This window comes from Chaetura pelagica, unplaced genomic scaffold (assembly GCF_000747805.2).
Source record: "Chaetura pelagica isolate M959 unplaced genomic scaffold, ChaPel_1.0 scaffold472, whole genome shotgun sequence".
Lineage (NCBI taxonomy): Eukaryota > Metazoa > Chordata > Aves > Apodiformes > Apodidae > Chaetura > Chaetura pelagica.
In genome coordinates this window covers 134,430-154,487 of record NW_009952566.1, presented here as the reverse complement: position 1 = coordinate 154,487, position 20,058 = coordinate 134,430, and positions in this window count along the sequence as shown.

Sequence of the window (20,058 nt, the reverse complement as noted above, 5' to 3'; positions counted from 1 at the left end):
CCCCCCGGTACCCGCGGTGTGCGGGGAGGAAGGACAACGAGGGGGAAATACACACAGAGGAACGGGGTCGGGGGGAGATGGCGAAGCCGTTCCCAGTCAGGCTTTCCTCAGAACTCCAGTTTGAACGCCCCGAATGCAGAGGGCTCGGTGCTGCTGGGGGGTAACTCCCGGACTGACAGTGGTGCGGTTGTTCCGTGCGGTGACACAAACATTTCGGAGCTTCCGAACCCCCTTGCTTTCTAACACGCCTCACCGAAGTGCGAGGCTGTGTGAGGATTCTGAGATCAAGACCCAATAACAACACACAAGCTGTTACTGAGCAGGCCCTGTATCGCAGCGCTGGGGACTCTCCACCGTGAGTGCTCCCACGAGACAGTGAAACACCCCAGCTAATAGACACCCAAAACATGCATATTCAGTTCCATGTCAATGAGTCCCCAGAATTCTTTTACATAGTCATCTTATTTCCTGGAATTGGCTATCTTTGTAATTATGAGTGCTCGAAGGTCTCCTGTGGGGGTCTTTGTTGATTTTAGCCTTTTGTCGCCTCTGTCCTGGTCTCCCATCCCGGTCCTGTCTCCAGTCTTCCCTGGTAGATTGCCCAGGTGGGTCAGAGTCCACGTGAGTGTTGTCTGTAGGTGCCACAGGGTCTTAGGAGACTTGATGTTATCACAACCTACGGGATGCTTGGCATAATTGACTGATCGTTTCACAAAGCACCTTGTTTTAAAAGCAAATTCACTATTGAAGTAAACTTTTATTAGGCTATATTTCTATTGAATTTACTAACGAATATCCTATGATGTATCAGTAGGACGTGCTACAAGTTCAAACTGCAGTCAAGAGAGGCACACAGTTAGTACCACAGCGCTGAGCAAGGACGTCCTGCAGGAACTAGGCCTTGAAGAAGGCAATTAATCAAGAGGTTTAGAGAGCATCTCATGGAAATCACCAACTTGGCAGAGAAGACTTGAGGTCTCCGCGGATAGTTGGGACCTAAGGAATGCAGGAGGTAATGAAGAACCAAAATCATGAAGACTTACGGCTAAACCAGTCTTGGACAGTTAGTTGAAGCTGTAGAAGTTGTGATGACGTGTCGCTTTGGCGGACTTAGCTTATTGTAATGTCACTGTAATGCAAAAAAATCACACCTCCAGGTCAAAAAGACCCCTGCCCAGGTGAAGACCCTTCCCCTGAGCATGTGTGACAGCAGAGCAAGTGATCTAACTATATGTAAATCACTAAATAATCACTGTAAGGAGGATGGACTTGGAAACTTCCTGACTCAATAGTTTTGTGTACAAACATGCAACGACAAATCTGGCTTGGTGTTCTCGATTTGTGGGAAGACACCAAGCACCCAGCTTTGCACAACCCTGCAATAAATAGCAGTGTCTCCTTCCTAAAGGTAGTCCCTTTGTCAGCATTTCAGGAGCTATCTTAGAATGTTAACAGTACCACTTCCCCTCACCAGCAGCCGCCTGGCACAGGGGCTTTTATTTCATCCAGCTCAGGATGTGGTCATTTCACAGAGCTGCTGTATGAGCCCTGATGCAGCAGCTTGGAAAAGCCCTGAGCAGGGGTGAATGCAGGGCTGCACTGGGCCTGGGAAGTGGCAACACCACAGTGGGACCCAGGGAAAGTAAAGTCAAATGCATTTCTCACCCAGGACATAAGCAGTGAGCAGGCTGTAGGAGGCTGTGAGGTCTGCTACAATAATTCGTGTGGAGGTGGAGGAAACGGGAGGCCAGTGGTTGGCTGCTGAGCACCAAGGGTGTCCAAGCTCTCCCACACGGCACCAAGGACTTCAACAGGCCACACAGCAGAAGCATCACAAACTCTGCTGTGAGATAGGGTACAAACCGCACGGGATTTGGAGCACATGCATCACTTTGGCACGTGGCACGATTGCCACGGGCTGCAACAGACACAAGGACCCCAGTGGGTGTCATGGGGGAGCGACACAGACGTTCTGACCTGCTAATGGGGGCAGCAAGTGCCCCCAAACATGTGCCTGCTGCTTTCCCAGCAAAGGGAATGTATTGCCATGTGGCCTGATGGAGTGTGCGTGGCACAGCTGGACGTCCTGGGACACTGCTGCCAGTGGAGGTCATGGAGCAGCCCCTGTTATTGCCCAGGAAGGCAGTCGGGGAGGAAAGCTGCCGGCTGGCCTGCCGAGGAGAAGTGCTGCCAGGGGACAGCCGGCTGTGCTTCTTGGCAAGCACGCTGCTAGTGAGACTGGAAAGGAGCTGGTTGTTTTTTCCAAGAGCCTTTGTTTTGCAGAGTTACTGGTGGCAAAATGATGTGTTCAAAAGGAAGTTGTTAAAAAGAAGAAAATAAACTGGAAGCCCCATGGCTGCCAAGAAAGCCGTTTTTTCCTCCCCGGTGAGCTGGCTTGAGCCGAGGAAGGTTCCCACTGGGAGAGCCTTGGAATCTGCTTTTCAGGCACAGCAGCTGCGACACTGCCTTGCACTTACAGCCTCCCAATGAGCTAGGCTTGGGCTTCTGGGGTCACTGTGCAAGTAGAGATGCAAACCTAGCTACTTCCTGGGCTCTAACTAAACCCAGACGCTGCTCCAGTGCCATGCTACCTCTTGCCATTCACTGTCTGCCCCCAAAACTACATATACCTCTGCTGAGTGGGATGGCACCTTTTCTGTGAGCTGGAAGGCAGCACCCTAGAACTTAATTTCCTTCTGGGGGTGGGGCTGAAGCTGAACTGAGAAATGCAAAACATAAGCTGCTCTGCCTTATTTTAGCTATGAGAGCACATGCAAAACATAAGCTGCTCTGCCTTATTTTAACTATGGCAGCACATGCAATATTACAGCATCCAGAAACCAGCCACTTCTGTGATTTCAGCCCACTGATCAGCCCAAGTCTCTGCCATTAGAAAAGCTCTGGCAGTGGGGAATACCACTGGTAGGTACTGCTAGCTTCTGGAAAAGTAAGGAGCTCCAGCAAACAAAACTGACAAGGAAGCTGTAGTGCTTATTACAAACATCTCCAGTTTACCAGTTTCAATTTGTCGTATTAGGTGACAACCAAATCTTTGAATTTACCTTAGTTTCCCTGCTCTCCCTCACCAGAAGGGAGAGATCCTGCACCCTGCTGATAGAGCACTGCACTGCCCTGCCTCCCCCTGCCATTGTAAGCTACACTTTACCTTTATGGACTGCATTCTCAGCAAAAAGATTACATTTGCCTACATTATTTAAGACAAATCTGCAAGTACGTACTATGCTCCTTGTTTTTATCAGTGTGTTAATGTTAGCACATGATAAAACTACGCCAGCAGCTGTGTCTGAAGTTGGTTAAAGTGGAAGGTACACGAGAGCCAGGAAACGCACAATTAAACCCCACACATGACATTTACCAAAGATCAAACTATTGAGAGTCATACATGCGGAAAAGGAAATATATTTTCTGACTACTGCAGCTCTGTTGCAATGTGAGTTTTAAGAGTGTTGACAGCTGCAGGGGCCAGAGGCTTACGCTGTACAATTTCATGTCATTGAAGCTAATGTGTACCTGCCAACTTACCATCTTAAAAACTTAATACCTAACATGAAGTAAAACATTTGTCTTTGTAAGCAGCAAAACTAGCAAGTTCATGTCTTTTCAGTTCTTTCCCACTGGCATACCACAGGGGAGCAACTCTATCTACTTACTTCCTTCTTTCACAATAGCTAAAATTGAATTTAGTACACAAAAACAGAGTAACAGCTGAATAGCGTCTATTCAGCAGTTTTTTTTCATCAGGAAGTGCTCAGGGCAGAAGTGATGCTAAGGAGACAAAAACAAGGTTGATTTTCTCACTTGAATTGTTCTGTGCAAAGACTCTTCTGTTGTTTAGTACAAATGATTAAACCAAAGTTTGCAGTCTGTATACTTAAGCGTTTTGATTTCCCTTCCTCACAACCAACTAGACCCTTGTTCTCAAAACTGAAAGCACAAAATAATATCAGTGTATTTAAAACTATTACTTGTATGTGTTTTACTTCCAAGCTCTAGAGACTAAAATGGGTGGAGGATCAGGCTGTGCTGGATTCCCATTCTGAAGTTCCCCTCAATACCTGCAGACAGTGTGTTAGTGACCTTTGCTCTGGAAAAAACTCTTGCAGCTACCCCAGGAACGAGTGTTTTAAGGCTTCAGGCTTTCAGGCTTGAGAAACAGCTCTTCAAATGTGTGCAATGAGAAACTCCAGCAGGCAACTCATCACTGCTTCTAGACCAGTAAGGTTTGCTAGTGGTACTGCAAATACCAAAGGGCAGAAGAACACTCAAAGAACTTTTTCACCACCCTCTGAAAGTTAAAAGACCTGCATTCTCGGGTACTACTCAGATCCTACTTTCACCTACAGTGGTGTCTTTTGTGTGCCCACTGTAGTACAGCATGGCAGGTGCAGCTCACTTGCACAGGCAAAAGACATAAAAGCTGCATTACAACAGCAAGCACACAAGGAGTGTCTCCAGGCTCCTAGGTCTAGGCATATTACCCATTCCTACCAAGGTCAGACCTGGGTTAATACACTTGGGGGAATACACTTGCTTACCTGGGGAAAAGAAAAACAAAAAACCACACACAAAAAATGATACCTGTGCAACCCCAAAATAAAAGGTTTGGTTGCCCTAAAATTCATTGATTTATCCAACTCTGTCAGCTAATCAAATGCAGGTATTTACCAGTCCCCCCAGATTTGCTGCAGGTAAGTTTCCAGGACTGCATAAAAATAATTGTGTTTCATGTTTTGCCACATCAAAGACATTCAAACCAGCAAACCTCCCTCTAAAGGGTCAGTTCCATTTAAACTGAACTACCTCTCCTTGTCATTGCTATCTCCCAACAGTGATAACTGCAGGGCTAATGCCTTGCAGAGTTTGGACTGAGCTATCACAGAGCACTTACTGCTGATTCAGGTTCCTGTTTAACACTGAAGTCGACATATAAGCTTTCCTACTTGTCTGTCTCATACATAGTCAAGTAGGCATCTGCCAAGTTACTCCAGCCCCATAAACTCTGCTCCAGTAGCTGTACTTCTCTTCAAGACAGGTTAAGGTTACAAATAGCAAGCAGTCGTCTGCATTACAAACAGTGGGTCAGCTAGGCATCTGAAAAATTATTTGCCTTCTCTTCCTTGGCCATCAGACAAGGAATGCTTTATGCTTCCTCCTTCAGTAACTTGGAGTTTAAGCCCTTTGCTTGCTGTAATCAACTCCCTAAGGTACAGGAAGTTTCAAAGAACAAATGTTAGTTCTGCTGCAACACATGCCAGTAAATTTACTCCCCCACCCCCCCTGTCGTGGGAATCTGTGGCTGTGGATCTACCAGAAGTATCTGACTTTTTAAGGTGCCACTTATAAATTCAACATGAAATCTTGAGAGCTAGTTCATGTATTAATACCATGTCTTGGAATTTTGTGATTTCAGGAGAAACTTGCTCTCTCTTCAAAAAGTAGTTTTCTGTGGCAAAGGCTTGAAAAAGTGAATGCTGGTGATATCATAGTACAACAAGGAGCCAAAATTTTTCTGTTACAATCCTGTACCAAATCCTGTCTCTTTCCTTTGAGAGCCTTTGCTGGAATTGGCACAGAAGCATCGTTCCTACCTCTCTCATTGGTATTACCTCTCTTACATTTTGGGCTACCCGTTTGCATCTGCTTGAATCCACCTTGAAGGAAGGTTTTTTAGGATGCCAACACTAGTATCCTTGTTCTGCTTAAACTTTTGGCACAGTGGGTGCAGACATGGGCTCTGTGGGGCCTCATTCCCTCCCTACAGAGTGCCTCTGTGAATCTTCACTAACCATAAAACAAAAGCATTATGTGTCTCAAGGGCGGACACGAAGCACACTGTAACTTAGCTGTCATCTTACACCTCAGCACAACTTGAGTCTGTCTTAAGACTAGTTTAACTAGCATTTTATATCCTTCTTCCTGACTTCCCCTCTTCTAATGTATTTCTATTTAAGCCTCCACACCCTTATTCCTGCTCCCCAGAGATTTTTTTACATCCTCATTGTTCTGCCTGTCCCTGTGACACAGCTGCTGTCCAATGGCAATCTTGCACTTTGCAGCCATGATGCAAGAAGCACATGGAAAGAGCAGAGACATTTGGAGTAACAGAACAGGTCTTATCTAAGCTCATCTCTCAGTCTCCCTTCAGGGTGAAGTAACCCTTTAAGCCTTGTTTTATCCTCTGTTGTTTATCCCCTTTAATTCTTATTTCTACCCTACGAACTGAGTGATCTACAGGCTCTTCAGCTTCTTAGTCACCACAGACACCAGCCAGCAACTGGACTCCTTCAATTTGGGCAGGGACCGTGTGTCTGAGTTTCCAGTTCTTGTACTCCTGGGATCTGGATGGAAATTGTTGCAGCTGGACCTTCATATGTCTATACACACATAAATATTGACAAGGATTTGTCTCATGCTGTTGGGCTTTCTGGGAATTTCCAAAAGATGCTTCCAGACTCACTTTAAGTAAGTAGTCCCAGGACAACAGGAAATAAGTCTGGCTCCTTTTCCAGTGCCTGATTTAGAATGGAGGTCCATCAAGAAGTGTCAACTACAGTATTCAAGCACTTTTCTACACTAGAATTCCTCCAGTGCTCAGGAGCTGAGCCACCTCCACTGACTTTCTACACTGCTACGTTCTCTCCCTGTCTAGTAACAGACATCTGTTACAGCAAGCACTTCAGCTCTGAGATCATTGCTTATTAATCAGATTTGATCAAAGAATTCAAAAGTAACTTGAGATTAGTACATCCAGATTGACTTGCTCCCCAAGTAGTTTTCTCCACTGAATCACAGAAGCGCAGTATCACAGAATGTTAGGGGTTGGAAGGGACCTCCAAAGATCAAGTCCAACCACCCTGCCAGAGCAGGACCAAAACAAACATACAAACAAAACAAAAAAAAACCCAAAAAACACTAGGGCAGATCACTCAGAAAGGCATACAGACACTGTATTGCTTCAGGGAGTTTCTAACTAGCTTTTGCAGTTGTCAGCATATAATTTTACTTTAACTGAATTCTCATTCAAAAGGCATAGGATTCACAATGGCTTTTTTGTTAATATAACACATCAGTCCTTGGAGAGCATCTTTGTAACTTAAAATAGAGGCCCCATTCTGAACCTGTTCAGTGTATCTTGATTTGAGATTACTGTTCTACTATCTGCCCCAAATACTATGGTGGGATGACTGGGGATTTTTTTGGAGTAGTTACTCTTCTCCCAGCGTTTTCTTTTTATGAGGTTATGGCTGCTCAAGTCTGGATTTCTGCTAAAGTCCATTCAAGAAATGTCCACTTCTAGTGTCTTGCTGTGGCCGAGTCACAGCTAAAAGGACTAAAGCCCATCAAATGCCAGCTGTCAGTACCCCTGAATGAATGGGACACTGTTAAGCTCTGTCTGCATAGACGTGCTGATGGAAAGAAGCAAGAAAATGCTCAGAGGGATGCTGGCTTCCAGCTTTTCTCCACTACTACACCTGGGCAGGGCTCTTTCCTGAGCAGTGAATTGCTCACAAAGTCCTGCTGGTTTCCCTAGGAGGCCTAGCAGTTATACCAGGAGGAAAGGAAAGGCTACTCATCACTGCTGCCTTTTTGCTTTTCAGCAGTCAGAGTGTGGTTTTGAGACTTCCTTCTCTGAGCTGTCAAAAGAGTAGAAGCACAATGGAAATTGTCCTCCAGCCTGGAGACTGATAGGCAAGCCAAGTGAAACCTGGCAGTGTGATCCATTAATGCGTAAACTGACCTTCCCCTCAGTCTGTGGCAGCCTTCAGCTGGCTTGCAAGTGTTCATATGAGCTACCCTGATCCAGTGTCACCAGCACTGAGAACATGCAATCATGCAGTTAATCTACATGACTGCCTCAGAAGGAACACCAAGCTATCACATGGACCTCCAGCTTCAATCCTCACAGCTTCAAAAGCAAAGATAACATTGCAGACTGAGCATTGTTCTTTGTCCTTAGTCTCCATACCTAAGCTCCTTACCTGTTTTTCAGGAGAGCTCCCTCCCTAATCTGTTATTTTTAGATTAGCTATTTTTAAGAGATTGCTTGATGCCCTTTGCATGCCTACGTACTTGAAGGTTTTTGATGCTCACGTCTCAGTGCTGCATGCTCTGCTTTATCTGCAGTTATATCACACGAGTTCCTATTCTACTGACTGGATCACAGTGTTAGGCTTGGGCAGGCATGGGATCTGAGACCTCTAATTAAAAAAAAATAATTAAAAATTACAAAAATAATATCAAAGCTTAAGTGACTCACTCACTGTCTCACTTTACTGTGGGAACAGAGCTGATTCTCCTGGTGGAGACCTCTTTTTGAGGAGTGATGCAATCTGCAAGTCCAGGTCTCTCAACAACTTTTAAACCAGGCTCAAGAGGTAGAATTTGGCGTGTGCCTCAGGTCTATGTTACAATGACAGGCAGGTGGGTATTCCTCTTGTATTTTCAAATTTAACTTTAAACTTTTAACTTTTCCTCCTAAAAAGCAGGGGAGTAGGGAGCAGGGAGAACTCTTTATTCCTCTGCAAAAAAATCTGTTTGCTGATAGAAACAAGCTATCAGCTGCAGTTACCTGCTGGACCACCATGACCAGCTCGCAACAGTGGCTTTCTCTTCTCAGCACAACACAAGCCACTTGTGCTGACTTTCCCTCCTGTCCCCACTACCAGTTTCTCATCAACCCTAACTCAGATGGTCCTACAAGACCTTTTGAGGGGCACCGCAGAACCACACAACCTTGCCTTTGTGTGGGCATGACCCTCTTCTGTGCCTCATCCAAGCTGACGTTGCAAAGGCTTGGATGAAGCATGGCTAACTGTAGTGCTTGACTTCTCAGCCTGGGGAATTTCTGCACTCCTTCCTTACACAAAAAAGGAAACAGAGGCATGCCCAGACAAGGGTACCATTGTGTTTTTACTAAGGAACCACAAGACTGGGAATTAGAGAGTTTGTCATGCTTTGTTTGCCCCAGGAGAGTATCTTGAGTGCTCTTTAAACCAGGCTTGCATGTTTTGCTGAGGGTTTCCATTAGCTGTCATCAAGTCCCTGATCTCCAGAGGAAAGGTCTTCAAAATCAAGGGAGGGCAGATACAGGCCCTGGCAAACCACAACTCCACTCCAAGAATAAACAGAGTCTGGAGTGTTTGTGTTTAGAGGCACCAGAAACAGCTGGGAAGTAGGATGTACTTGTCTGCTACTCAGCTACCTGAGAAAAAAAAAACCCACTGTATTAATAAAATACTGTCTTGACTTGTTGTTACCAGCCCACAAAAATTGTGTCAGGCTGTTACTACCCATTTTTCTTCCCAATGGAGACAACTATGCTGGATCCCAAGCATTCAGCTTCATACAAATCTCCTGTCTAGGTAGAAAAGACAGCAGCCTTCTGCCTGTTCACCACAATTCTGCCTGGAAGTTGCACAGAGATCAAACTATGCTGCCAGTCACTGCAGCTTTGCACTGCAAGGCTTTCACACCAAATCAAATGTTTCCAACTCTAATGGTGGCTGTGCTGACAGAAAATGCTGAATTTTTGGAATGCAGACATTTTGGATTAAAGTTTGAAGCTTTTCAAGGGGCTATTAGACTAGATGAACTTATGTATTTTATGTATATGTATATAGACAGTCAACCTAACAAAGATAAACTTAGCAGCTTGTTGCTAATAATCTTAAATAAAAACAGTCTACATGCTAGCTTCTGATCCATGATCACAGCATCAATAATGAATCTCTAAGAAAAATACTATTCCCCAACTACACCAAAGAGAAAAAAAATATGCTTTGCTAGGCTTAGAAGCTCCAGCTGGTCCTGTTCTTCTGACCCAGGTTACTTAGGGCTCAGCCTCAGAGAGTGGGTGCCACTTATTGCAATTTTTGCTGCAACTCTGAAAGTTTCAAGCCAAGGCTTCATTCCAAAGCACAGCACCAGTACAGACAAGCAAGCCAAGAGATCTATAATGTGTTTTGGAAGACCAAAAAGGAATTAACGCATGAGGAGGAACTTATTTACTTTGAGGGTGGCAGAGCACCGGAACAAGCTGCCCGGAGCAGTTGTTGAGTCTCCATCTATGGAGACATTCAAAACCCACCTGGATGCCACCCTGTGCAAGTTGCTGTAGGTGAACCTGCTCTGGCAGGGAGGTTGGACTAGACGATCTCCAGAGGTCCCTTCCAAGCCCTGTCATTCTGTGATTCTGTTACCTAGTGCATTAAGTGGTAGTGCTTACCATGGCAAAACTGTCACAGCCAAATCACATGTATCTGTAGCTTACAAGTGCCAAGTGGGTATTTTCACCTTCATGTAACCTTTTACGTCAGCGTTAGAGCAATAGCATATTTAATTTTGGTGAGATCTGTCCCTGAGTTCAAGACACATCTGCTCTCTGGAATAGCCACTCCACCCACCAGTGCTATATTGCCTTAAATCAGTCACTTTAGGTAGCCAAGGACTGCTCAGGGGGTGGATACCGCATAGGGATATGGTGGGTAGGCATCAAAACTGGATCTCCACAGAGCTGTCATCTTCATGACTCTTACAATTTAATAGGCACTTGCCATCAGGGTAACCTGGAGTTACTAAATAACAGCAACTTCCATTAGTTAGGAAAGAAATCTTGTAATTTGAGACCACAGGGTGTTTCTTTTTACAGAAATTAAAACAGCTACATGATTCTTGCAAGACAATTGCTCTGGCAATGTGTATGTCCGACCTTCCTTCATTTTATCAGCTCCCTCCACCCCCTTCCAGTATCCATCCACCAATTTTTGAGGAAGACAACAGCATGGGCAAAGCAGGCTTTGTTTCCTTTACAGTATCCTCATTATTACTTTAGAAAATCCCTTACTTTTTTTTTTTTTTTAATATACATTCAGAACACAGATACTTATGCTAACAAAAGTGCAAAGCTACAGGAACCTGAGAAAGAGTAGGAGAGGAGTGGGAATGTGATATAATGAAAGTACTGATGCAGGTTTTTGGTTTTAAATGAAAGGAGTTCCACCTTCCACTTTCCTTATAAACATCATGTCTCATGATGCTTCTCTCCCACACTTAAACTTTGCATTGGCATTTGTTTAGCAGTTCCCTGGCACTAATACAAGTTTCCATAGCAAAGGATATTAAATGAGACTCTAGGAACTACTGAGGACTGAAAGGCAACTAAACCAGACATGAAGCAGCACAAAAATGCAAAATATCCTTAGAATATCCCTGCTGGGAACCCCCTTTTAGCACTGAGAGATGATGGGAAAAGTATTCCCTTTAGAAACCATGCCCTGAGTAGAGCATCCAGAAGTCTGTAAGCCACAGTTAAAAACGCCACACTAGATCTGAATTCCAAAACTGTGACTGGATCAGAACAGATGCTAGGGACAGCAACTGTGGTTATCTTCTGCATCTATATAAAGATCAAATCCATCCAAAATCTTGTGAAAAAAAGGTGATAAAACTTAAAAATCTCTGAGACTTTCCCTGCAGAGTGGAGCACTAAAATCACTGGCCATCAGAGCTCAAGCTGGTATCAGCTGGCATGATTCACTGGCTTCAGTATAAAGAAGGCTTCAGGAATGATTAAAAGCTCTATTTACAACTCTTAATGCCCCTTAAAAGTGCTTCTGTGTAAGAGAACCCCACTTATGTTAGTAGGAGCATCACTTAAAGCAGTTTAACCCTAATGGCAGCAGAAAGAAGATATTCCATCCACAGGATGATAACAATGATATTTCTTTGAGTGTCCAAGTAATTTTCAATCAAAATTTTTAAAGGGGAGGGGAAAAAAAAAAAAAAAAAAAAAAAGATTTTAAACAAGGAGCAGGCCTAATGCTTCTCAGTGGGTGGAACCTCCCATGACCAAGAGATACTGTGAAGCTTACAGGGGTGTATAGATATCTTGCCCACAGATACCGCAATAGCAGGGCTGGTGTTAGTCTCTCCCATTCATTCTTAGCACAGAAGTGAAACTGGAATCATAAGGAGTTAAAAATCTAAAGACACCATGGAGATAGTCCCAGTGGGAGAGCCATCCCAGTTTAAAACAGGGGTCGTGGCAGCAAGAGATGCTGGCAGAGGGCTGTAACCTCACATTTGTCTCCAGCAGCTCCAGCATCAGGTCCAAGCCCAGGATTATATGGGATCATTGCATTCCTGGCTGCATCTCTGCCCCCCCATCACAGTCCCAGGGCTATAGGGTGCTATCTCACACTGGTAAGCCTGTTTCACAGCTAATTGTCACCAAAACCAGCAGGTGCACCCTGTTCCTTGCACCCACTCCAGTGTTCCTTCAGCCTCCTGGTGTGAGGATCACCAGCACAGCTTTTCTCCTCCCACAGCAAGTTAGTTATGTGCCAGCTACACCAGTTCACTGTGGAGCACAAGAGGTTGCACACACAGTTAGAGGGGCTGAAGAATGACTTTGGGGGTAGAAGCTCTTTGGCACTATGGAACCATTTCATCACCTGCAGTGTCTTGCAGTACCTCACCCTTCAGCACAGCAATGTCATCTCTAAACACCTGCCAGCTGAGTGCTCTTGCTGGACCATTGCTAGTGGGCAAGCCCCAGGAGCTAAGCCCCTGCAGCCCTGCTTACACCTTCTAGTCATGCTTAGACCCTGTGTTTACTGTGGCTCAGGATATCCATGCTACATGGCATGCAGGAAAGTGGATCATAAAGTCTGCTGAAGGCAACAAGAAAACACCAAACTACCTTGGGTTCAAATGCAGGAGCCAAGGCTTTAGGAGTTAGATTGCTGTACTGTCACAGATAGGATAAATTCTTCAGCAGGGAGCAGAGTACAGCCAATCTGCCCCTTCTCCCCTAAAATGCTGTGGACTGCACGAATAAGCAGCACAGACAGGGTCAAACTTGAGTCACCTACCCCTTGTGACATGCATGATGCCTGCTCCAGAAGACACACAGCTACATTGGGCCAACAAGTGAGCAAAGGGTGGAATTCCACAGTCCAAACGCTGGTGCCGGGCAACCTCTTGCACTGAAGGTTGTGAATTGATCCCAACAGCTGCCCAAATTTGCCCTTCCTGTCTGGGGTATGAATCAGAGGGACAGAACTTCACCATTCAGACCTTGATCCTTGATCCTGTCGTTTAGCACTATCTTTCTTACCTCACTGAGGGCAGGCATGAATACTAATTCATTAATTTGAGACTTTTTTGAGCTAATGGTACATATCATTTAGGTGTCCCTGAATCAAGTAAAGTGCAGTGGATTTTTACGTTACCACTAATAACAGTGGTTATTACAAGATGCAAGATTCATCTGAATTTTCCCCTTGAAAATACACTTTTGTGTTGTGTAAGCCTTTTCAATTACAGATAAGGTTTCATTTTCCCAAAACCAAGGACTAGCATACAACTGCCCCTCAGTAACACAAGCTGCCTCTGTGCTGCTCCAATTCCTTCCTCAGAGGCCTAGCACGCTTTAAATTCAGCTACACCACCACCTCCAGCAGCCAAAAAGAAAAGTAAAATGATACATTGTTTACATAATCGCTTGCCTATTAAGCTTTTAGGCTGTACATGCTGTCTTATTTCAAATATGATTCAAGACAGTCATTTTACTTCCCTGCCAAGAGATAAGTGACTGTTGATTCATGACACTGAATGCCAAAGAGGCTAGCTATCTCTAACAATAGAATATGATACCTATTTTTAAAAAAAATGCATTTAAATACAATTTTTTTTAAACAAAATGAAGCCCAGAGTATGCTGAAGATAATGTGTCACATACCTCTGGGGATGGTATTCCATTTCTCGAGGTAATGCAGCCTCTGAATTATTGCAGTCATTAGCCTTGACCAGTGGATAGAAGCTAATACATTACATGTCAGCATAAACTGTGAGCAGGTTCATGTGAATAGGTACTGGACAGACTTGGATAAGACACAGACAGGGATGGTAATATTTATACAATTTGTTTTAATCAACACTTGGACTTTTGCATGCTCCTTCCTTCCCCTGCACCTGATGACAGCACCAGAAGTGGGCAAATACCTTGTCTGTCTGTTTGTAGCTCTAGTGCACCCCATACTGCAAAGGGTGATTTCAGAACACAGACCTGTTCTTGAAGCTGCTCTGTGTCTAAAGAAAGGCCAGAGGGCTTGCTTCCTGGTGCAACTGCATGCAAGCTCCCTGGGAGCCAGTATCTGCTGCTGTTTGAGTTCTTCCTTCCTCCCACTACATGGGCTCATCAGACTTGCCAGCCACGAATCCACAGGCTCCATCCTAGGTCTTCCAGTAATGTAGGCCAACAGGCAATTGTCATCATATGAGTATTTAGTTGGAAGGAACCTCTGGAAGTCTCTATTCCAACCTCCTGCTCAGAATCAGGTCAGGAGATTCCTGAAACCCTTCCAAGGATGGAGGTTCCCTCAGCCCTTCTGGTAATCCATCCCACAGCTGCACACTTTCCCCATGAGGATGTTTATCTCCAGCATCCAACCTGAACCTCCCACACCATAAATTGTGACCTTTGCTTTGCTTGTTACCAAACAACCAGTGAGAAGAGTTTGGCTCTGTCATCTTTTCAACTGCCTTTCAAGAGGTTGGAGGGTACTATTACATTGTCCTTTTGCTTCCTGGTCACGATGGGACTTTGTTGTTGGCACCACTGATGGGACATTCTTCACTAAGGAGGTCACCAACAACAAACATCCTGCTGGATGCTTGTGGTCACCTGGCAGCTTTCAGCTGGAGTTGCCAGTATTTGCAAACAAGCCACATTGCATCCATGCAAGTGGGTGTATGTGTAGACAGAGCCAAACAATCACGTGCTTTGAGTCAGGGTGCCAAGGGCAAGATCCTCTGCCAGGAATCTCTTGACAGCTGCCTGTTTGGTTCCCCCAAATCCCTTTTGGAGGGGAGAGATGGGAGATAATATTTCTTTGTTTTCTTTCATCAAGTATCAAAACCTGCAGTGAAATCAAGAAGCATCACTGAAGCATGTATCTTTCCAGGACCAGTTTAGCTCAGTGATATTCACAGAAAACTTGTGCAAAGACATGCTGAAGGAGACTGCTGTGGAGCTCAGCCCAAACCAGCATCATGGGGTAAAGGTCCAGTGTTTATGAAGTACCCATGAAAGAAGAGAGGAGTGCATTGCTCCCCATGTAGATATGGACATTGCATCCATGAATTCTGAGAGAGCTGGCAGATGTTATTGCTAGGCCATTCTCCATCAACTTAGGGAGGTCATGGGGAACAGGAGAGGTGCCTGAGGACTAGAGGAGGGCCAATGTCACTCCAGTCTTCAAAAAGGGTAAAAAGGAGGATCTAGGAAACTACAGGCCAGTTAGTCTCACCTCTGTCCCTGGTAAGGTGTTGGAAAATATTGTTCTGGACATCACCACAAAACATGCGAAAGCAAAGAATGTCATCAGAGAAAGCATGGATTCACCAAAGGGTAATAATGCTTGAACAATCTGATTGCCTTCTATGACGTCATTACTGGCTAGATGAGGGGAGCACAGCAGTTGTCATCTACCTTGACTTCAGCAAGGCTTTTGACTCTGTCTCCCACAGCATCCTCATTAGGAAACTGAGGGAGTGTGGGCTAGATGAGTGGACAGTGAGGTGGATTGAGAGCTGGCTGTGTGACAGAACTCAGAGGGTTATGAGCAGGGAGCAGGGTGGAGTTGGAGGCCTGTAGCCAGGGGTGTCCCCCAGGGGTCAATACTCAGTCCAGTCTTGTTCAACATTTTCATCAATGACCTGGATGAGGGGACAAAGTGTATCCTCAGCAAGTTCACTGATGATATTAAACTGGGAGGGGTGGCTGACACTCCAGAGGGTTGTGCTGCCATCCAGTGTGACCTGGACAGGGGGGAGAGCTGGGCAGAGAAGAACCTAAAGAGGTTCAACCAGGGCAAGTGTAGGGCCCTGCCGCTGGGGAGGAAGAACCTTAAGCACCAATATAGGTTAGGGATGGACCTGCTGGAAAGCAGTTCTGAGAAGAAGGATCTGGGAGTCCTGGTGGACAGTAAACTATCCATAAGCCAGCAGTGTGTCCTTGCAGACACATCACCTCCTCTGAGGGCAGCCACCAGCTATCAGAACAACTAGTGTTTCCTTTTAGACATGGCTGGGGCATATTGACATGACTTCTAATCCTGCTCAGTGTGCACAGCCTCAAGGGGAAGGGCCCTGCAAAAGGTCAGATCCGCTTCTCCTGTGCCTCCAGGGGACAGCAAGAAGGAACTGATGGAAATCAAACCTGCACCAAGACATGTGAGACAGGAGTCTTGCAAAGCAAAGGCCAGAATCCACTTGCTCCAAGACAGACAGACACACAGCACAGCTTTGGTCTTCAGCCATCCCCTAGGACAGAAAGGTGAAGAGAACCAGAAGCAGGCAGCAAGAACCTCTCTATTCAGGCAAGAAATGGAGAAAAACTAGATAAAATGGTAGAATATTCAATACAGCAAGGAGAAAGGAAAAGAAGCAACATTTAAAATAAGAGCAAAATAGACAACTAAAGGTGGGCAGCCTATGTTCCCTGGCACCCAGGAGTTAGCACCCAAGTCCTTCAAGGTCTTCTTTGAAAGCCGTTGATCCCTTATTCAGGACAAAATCACAGCAGTAAAAAGCTAAAGCTTCCCACGAGCCCAGCACTGACCAACTCCTTAAGACAGCTGTATGCAGCTCTCCCTTCTCTTGTGGAAACCTGTCTTCCCTATCCCAAGCAGGTGCTACAAGCAGGGACACAATTCATTCTCTTTCCAGCCTCAGTGTTCTCTGAATACCAACCAGACAATGTGTTATTTACTCACTCCCACAGAAAAATGAGAAAAGAGATACTTGGTGTATCCTTGACAAAAAGTATTTTTAGTAGGACTCAGAAATGTCCAAACATTTATTCTCCACCTAGGACTGGGATGCATTTTAGGAAGAAGTGAGATACCAAGGGTTATGTAAATCCTGCCTCCCAGGAAGGAGTTGCCTCAGGCTGCCAGCAAAACATCAGGCTGTGATTTGCAGAGAAGTAATTTTGTATGTTTTTTTGTGAAGTGACCTAGAAAAGGCTCTGAGGTTCCACTAATAGAGTGTCTAAGCCACTGCTTATCTATCGAGGGACCTAAACAAGGATGTGATTCTCAGCCACCAGATAACATTTTGCTTCAATGAGTCAGTGATTTAAAGTGATTCAAACAGAGGTCCCTGTCTGATGAGTCAATGTTTTACAAAATTTGGATACAGGATCTGACTCCCAACCACCTTGACAAATGTTCATGAAAAGGAAGAGTTTCTTGCAAAACTATACTTAACTTGATACACTACTTATAAAATTATGTCTTTCTGTGCCCTTCTAACAGTAATAATTTGTTGGAATTGCACTTTTCCAGCTGAGAAGAAGATACTGTAATGCTGAGGAATGGGTAAAGGATGGCATGGTTTGACTCTGCACCAGTGTGACCTTGGTCATTTCATGTCCTTGTGCCTCAGATTCCTGCTTGTGAAATAGGATTGAACTAAAACCTCCTTTCTTCCACTGTGTGATTACTCTGCCTGTTCAGATTGCTAACTTCTCAAGACAGGGGCAATGCCAAGCAAAACATAGCCCAGGAATAGTAATAATACAATAATCAATGTCTTGCATTCCTTGGTATCACTATGCAAAAGTGATCTGGTGGTTATAAATAGCTGTGTGCTCAAGGCAAGAATCACAGAGGGCTCTGGTTTTTGGAGATAAGGAGAAATCTGCTTTTATATGAAGAACTTAGAAATTATCAGTAAGATAAACCATCTTTTATTTCTCAGAAAACAAAAGATTAAATAAAATCCTGAAGTGTCTCATTTTCAATAATGGGGAAAATAAATCAAAGCAAAAGTTATTAATCTGAGACACATATGATTAAAACAGATCTAGGAAGAGCAAAAGAAAGAAACCCAGAGATAGCTTACAGTCTCATTAAAGAGATAATGAGCTACGATTCTGTAAACCCAGCACGTTTTCCATGAGGTGCAAAATACTGTCCCCCAGAAGTACAACTCTCCAAAGTAACACTGAGAAAAAAGGTATTGAGCTCTGCTCCCAGGTGCTGGACTCTGGCTTGGTCCCACTCTGTGGTTCAGCTGGACTGCTGTTACTCAGACCTGCCTCCTGGCTGAGCAGCAGAGCCTGCATCACCCATCCGGTGCTCTGAGCTGAGCTCAGCTGCAAACCAGGTGCTTGGCTTTTTCCTCTTCTAACTCAGGTGTGTTCATGAAGAAGGAATTATGTTTGCCTTGGAAATTACTTCCTTATTTCTTGTGAGTTTACTAATTTCTTCTAGGTTGCTAATTGAAGTGCTGTGGATCACAAGGGAGGAGTCATTATATGACCGGTAATACGGATGCTAAAAGATCCGTAACTGGTTGATGTCAGCTTCCCCCCAATTTCCACTTAAGCAACACTTCAGGTTGGAGCATTAATTAACTTTTGTATGAAATCTCTCCTCAGCCCATCCTGCCTCCCATTAGCTAGTTAATTAAATCAGCACCAATATTAGGCTGCTACTTTGCAGAAAAAAAAAATACTAAAAATTGCTGGTAATTATCCTGTAGGGGCATAAATGAATTATGATTTACTACATCTTAATGCTCAGCTGCTCTCCTGTAGCTGAAAGCCAGAATCTTCTCTGTCCTGCTGGGGTTTCCTGAAGGCAACTGGATCACAGAAGCACGTGCCTTGGCTTCACCCTTTGCTGTGCCTCAGCTTGACAAATCTTTGTTGAAGATAATCTCCTTAAAACATAGGCTAGTTTCTTTCATCTTTCTTGTTGGAAACTGGGTCCCTGAGCACCTTGCAAGGACATAACTGATCTTGGAAAAGTTTGAGCTCAGATTTGCGATGAGCTTGGCTTTGGGTTTGTGGAACAATAGAGGAGATTAATCTATCTTTACTTGAAATGTCAATAGTGTAGGCTCCTGGGTCTAAGAACTGAGATATTAAGTTTATGATAGAGGGCAACAAGCACATCTGATTTGCTGCTCATTCCAAACTAAGGGAAACAACTAAACAAATCAGAATAACCCTATTGTAGAAATGCTTTCTCCTCCCTTGATGAGGAGGGGAGGGTAAAGGAGATGCTTGACTGTAGATAGGTATTATTTGCAGTCGAACAAATCTTACCCTTAAGAGCACCTCTTCCAGGGTGAAATTATATTTGTGCCCTGTGCTGTCCCTAGGAGAAGTGTGGCAAGATCACCACCTGCCTCAGGGTTGTTTTGCCTGTGAGGTGTAAAATATCTGTGGCTTCAGGAAACTGTAGCTGACACTCTTGGTCAAGAAAACAGTCATGGCTTCCCTGAATACATAAAAGGTCAACATTTATAATTAGTGGCTTGAACTGCACTGACCTGGATCTGGCAGCTCCAAGTCTTCTGAAGCTGGCCAGCTAGGCTGCCACTCCTCCCTTGCTCCACAAGCATGAGAATAAAATCAGCTAGCAGCAGATTCCCAGGGACAGAGAGACCATGCTTTTTGAAGTCATCCATCACAACAAGAAAATCTATTTATAAATACAGCTGCCTTTGTTACATATGGTGGGAACGCAAAAAAAAATCTATTGCTGAGATTACATCCTCGGGCATCTGAACCCTTTCCACAGCTTTGGAATAATATAAGGAAATACAAGAACTTATCCTAATTTTAGATGTTAGCTGCCTGCAACTGAACTCCAAAGATGTGTAGACAGACAACAAATGCAAACAAAGGGCTTGGGTTTGTTTTGTTTCCCCTCCCTGTGTAAACTCGAGCCTCTTGAGCCTCTGTCTTCATCTGTTTCCTTCATAATTGTGTATATCTGAGTGCAAGCCTAGGTAACTACCTATTCAAATAACCAGAAGAGCTGAATTGTTTGCTGGAACAAGGTCCCTGCTGTAGCTGTGGTTTCTTTCAGACTGGGAATTGTGCAGGCCTCTGTGGGAACTGTATCATAAAGCAGTTGCTTCCAGCAACACGGCCCCGTGGCAAGGCCGCACACATTTTTGACGCTAGTTTTGGTCTGTATTAGAAGCAGAGGGAGTTTTAACAGTGAGCTCAGCAGG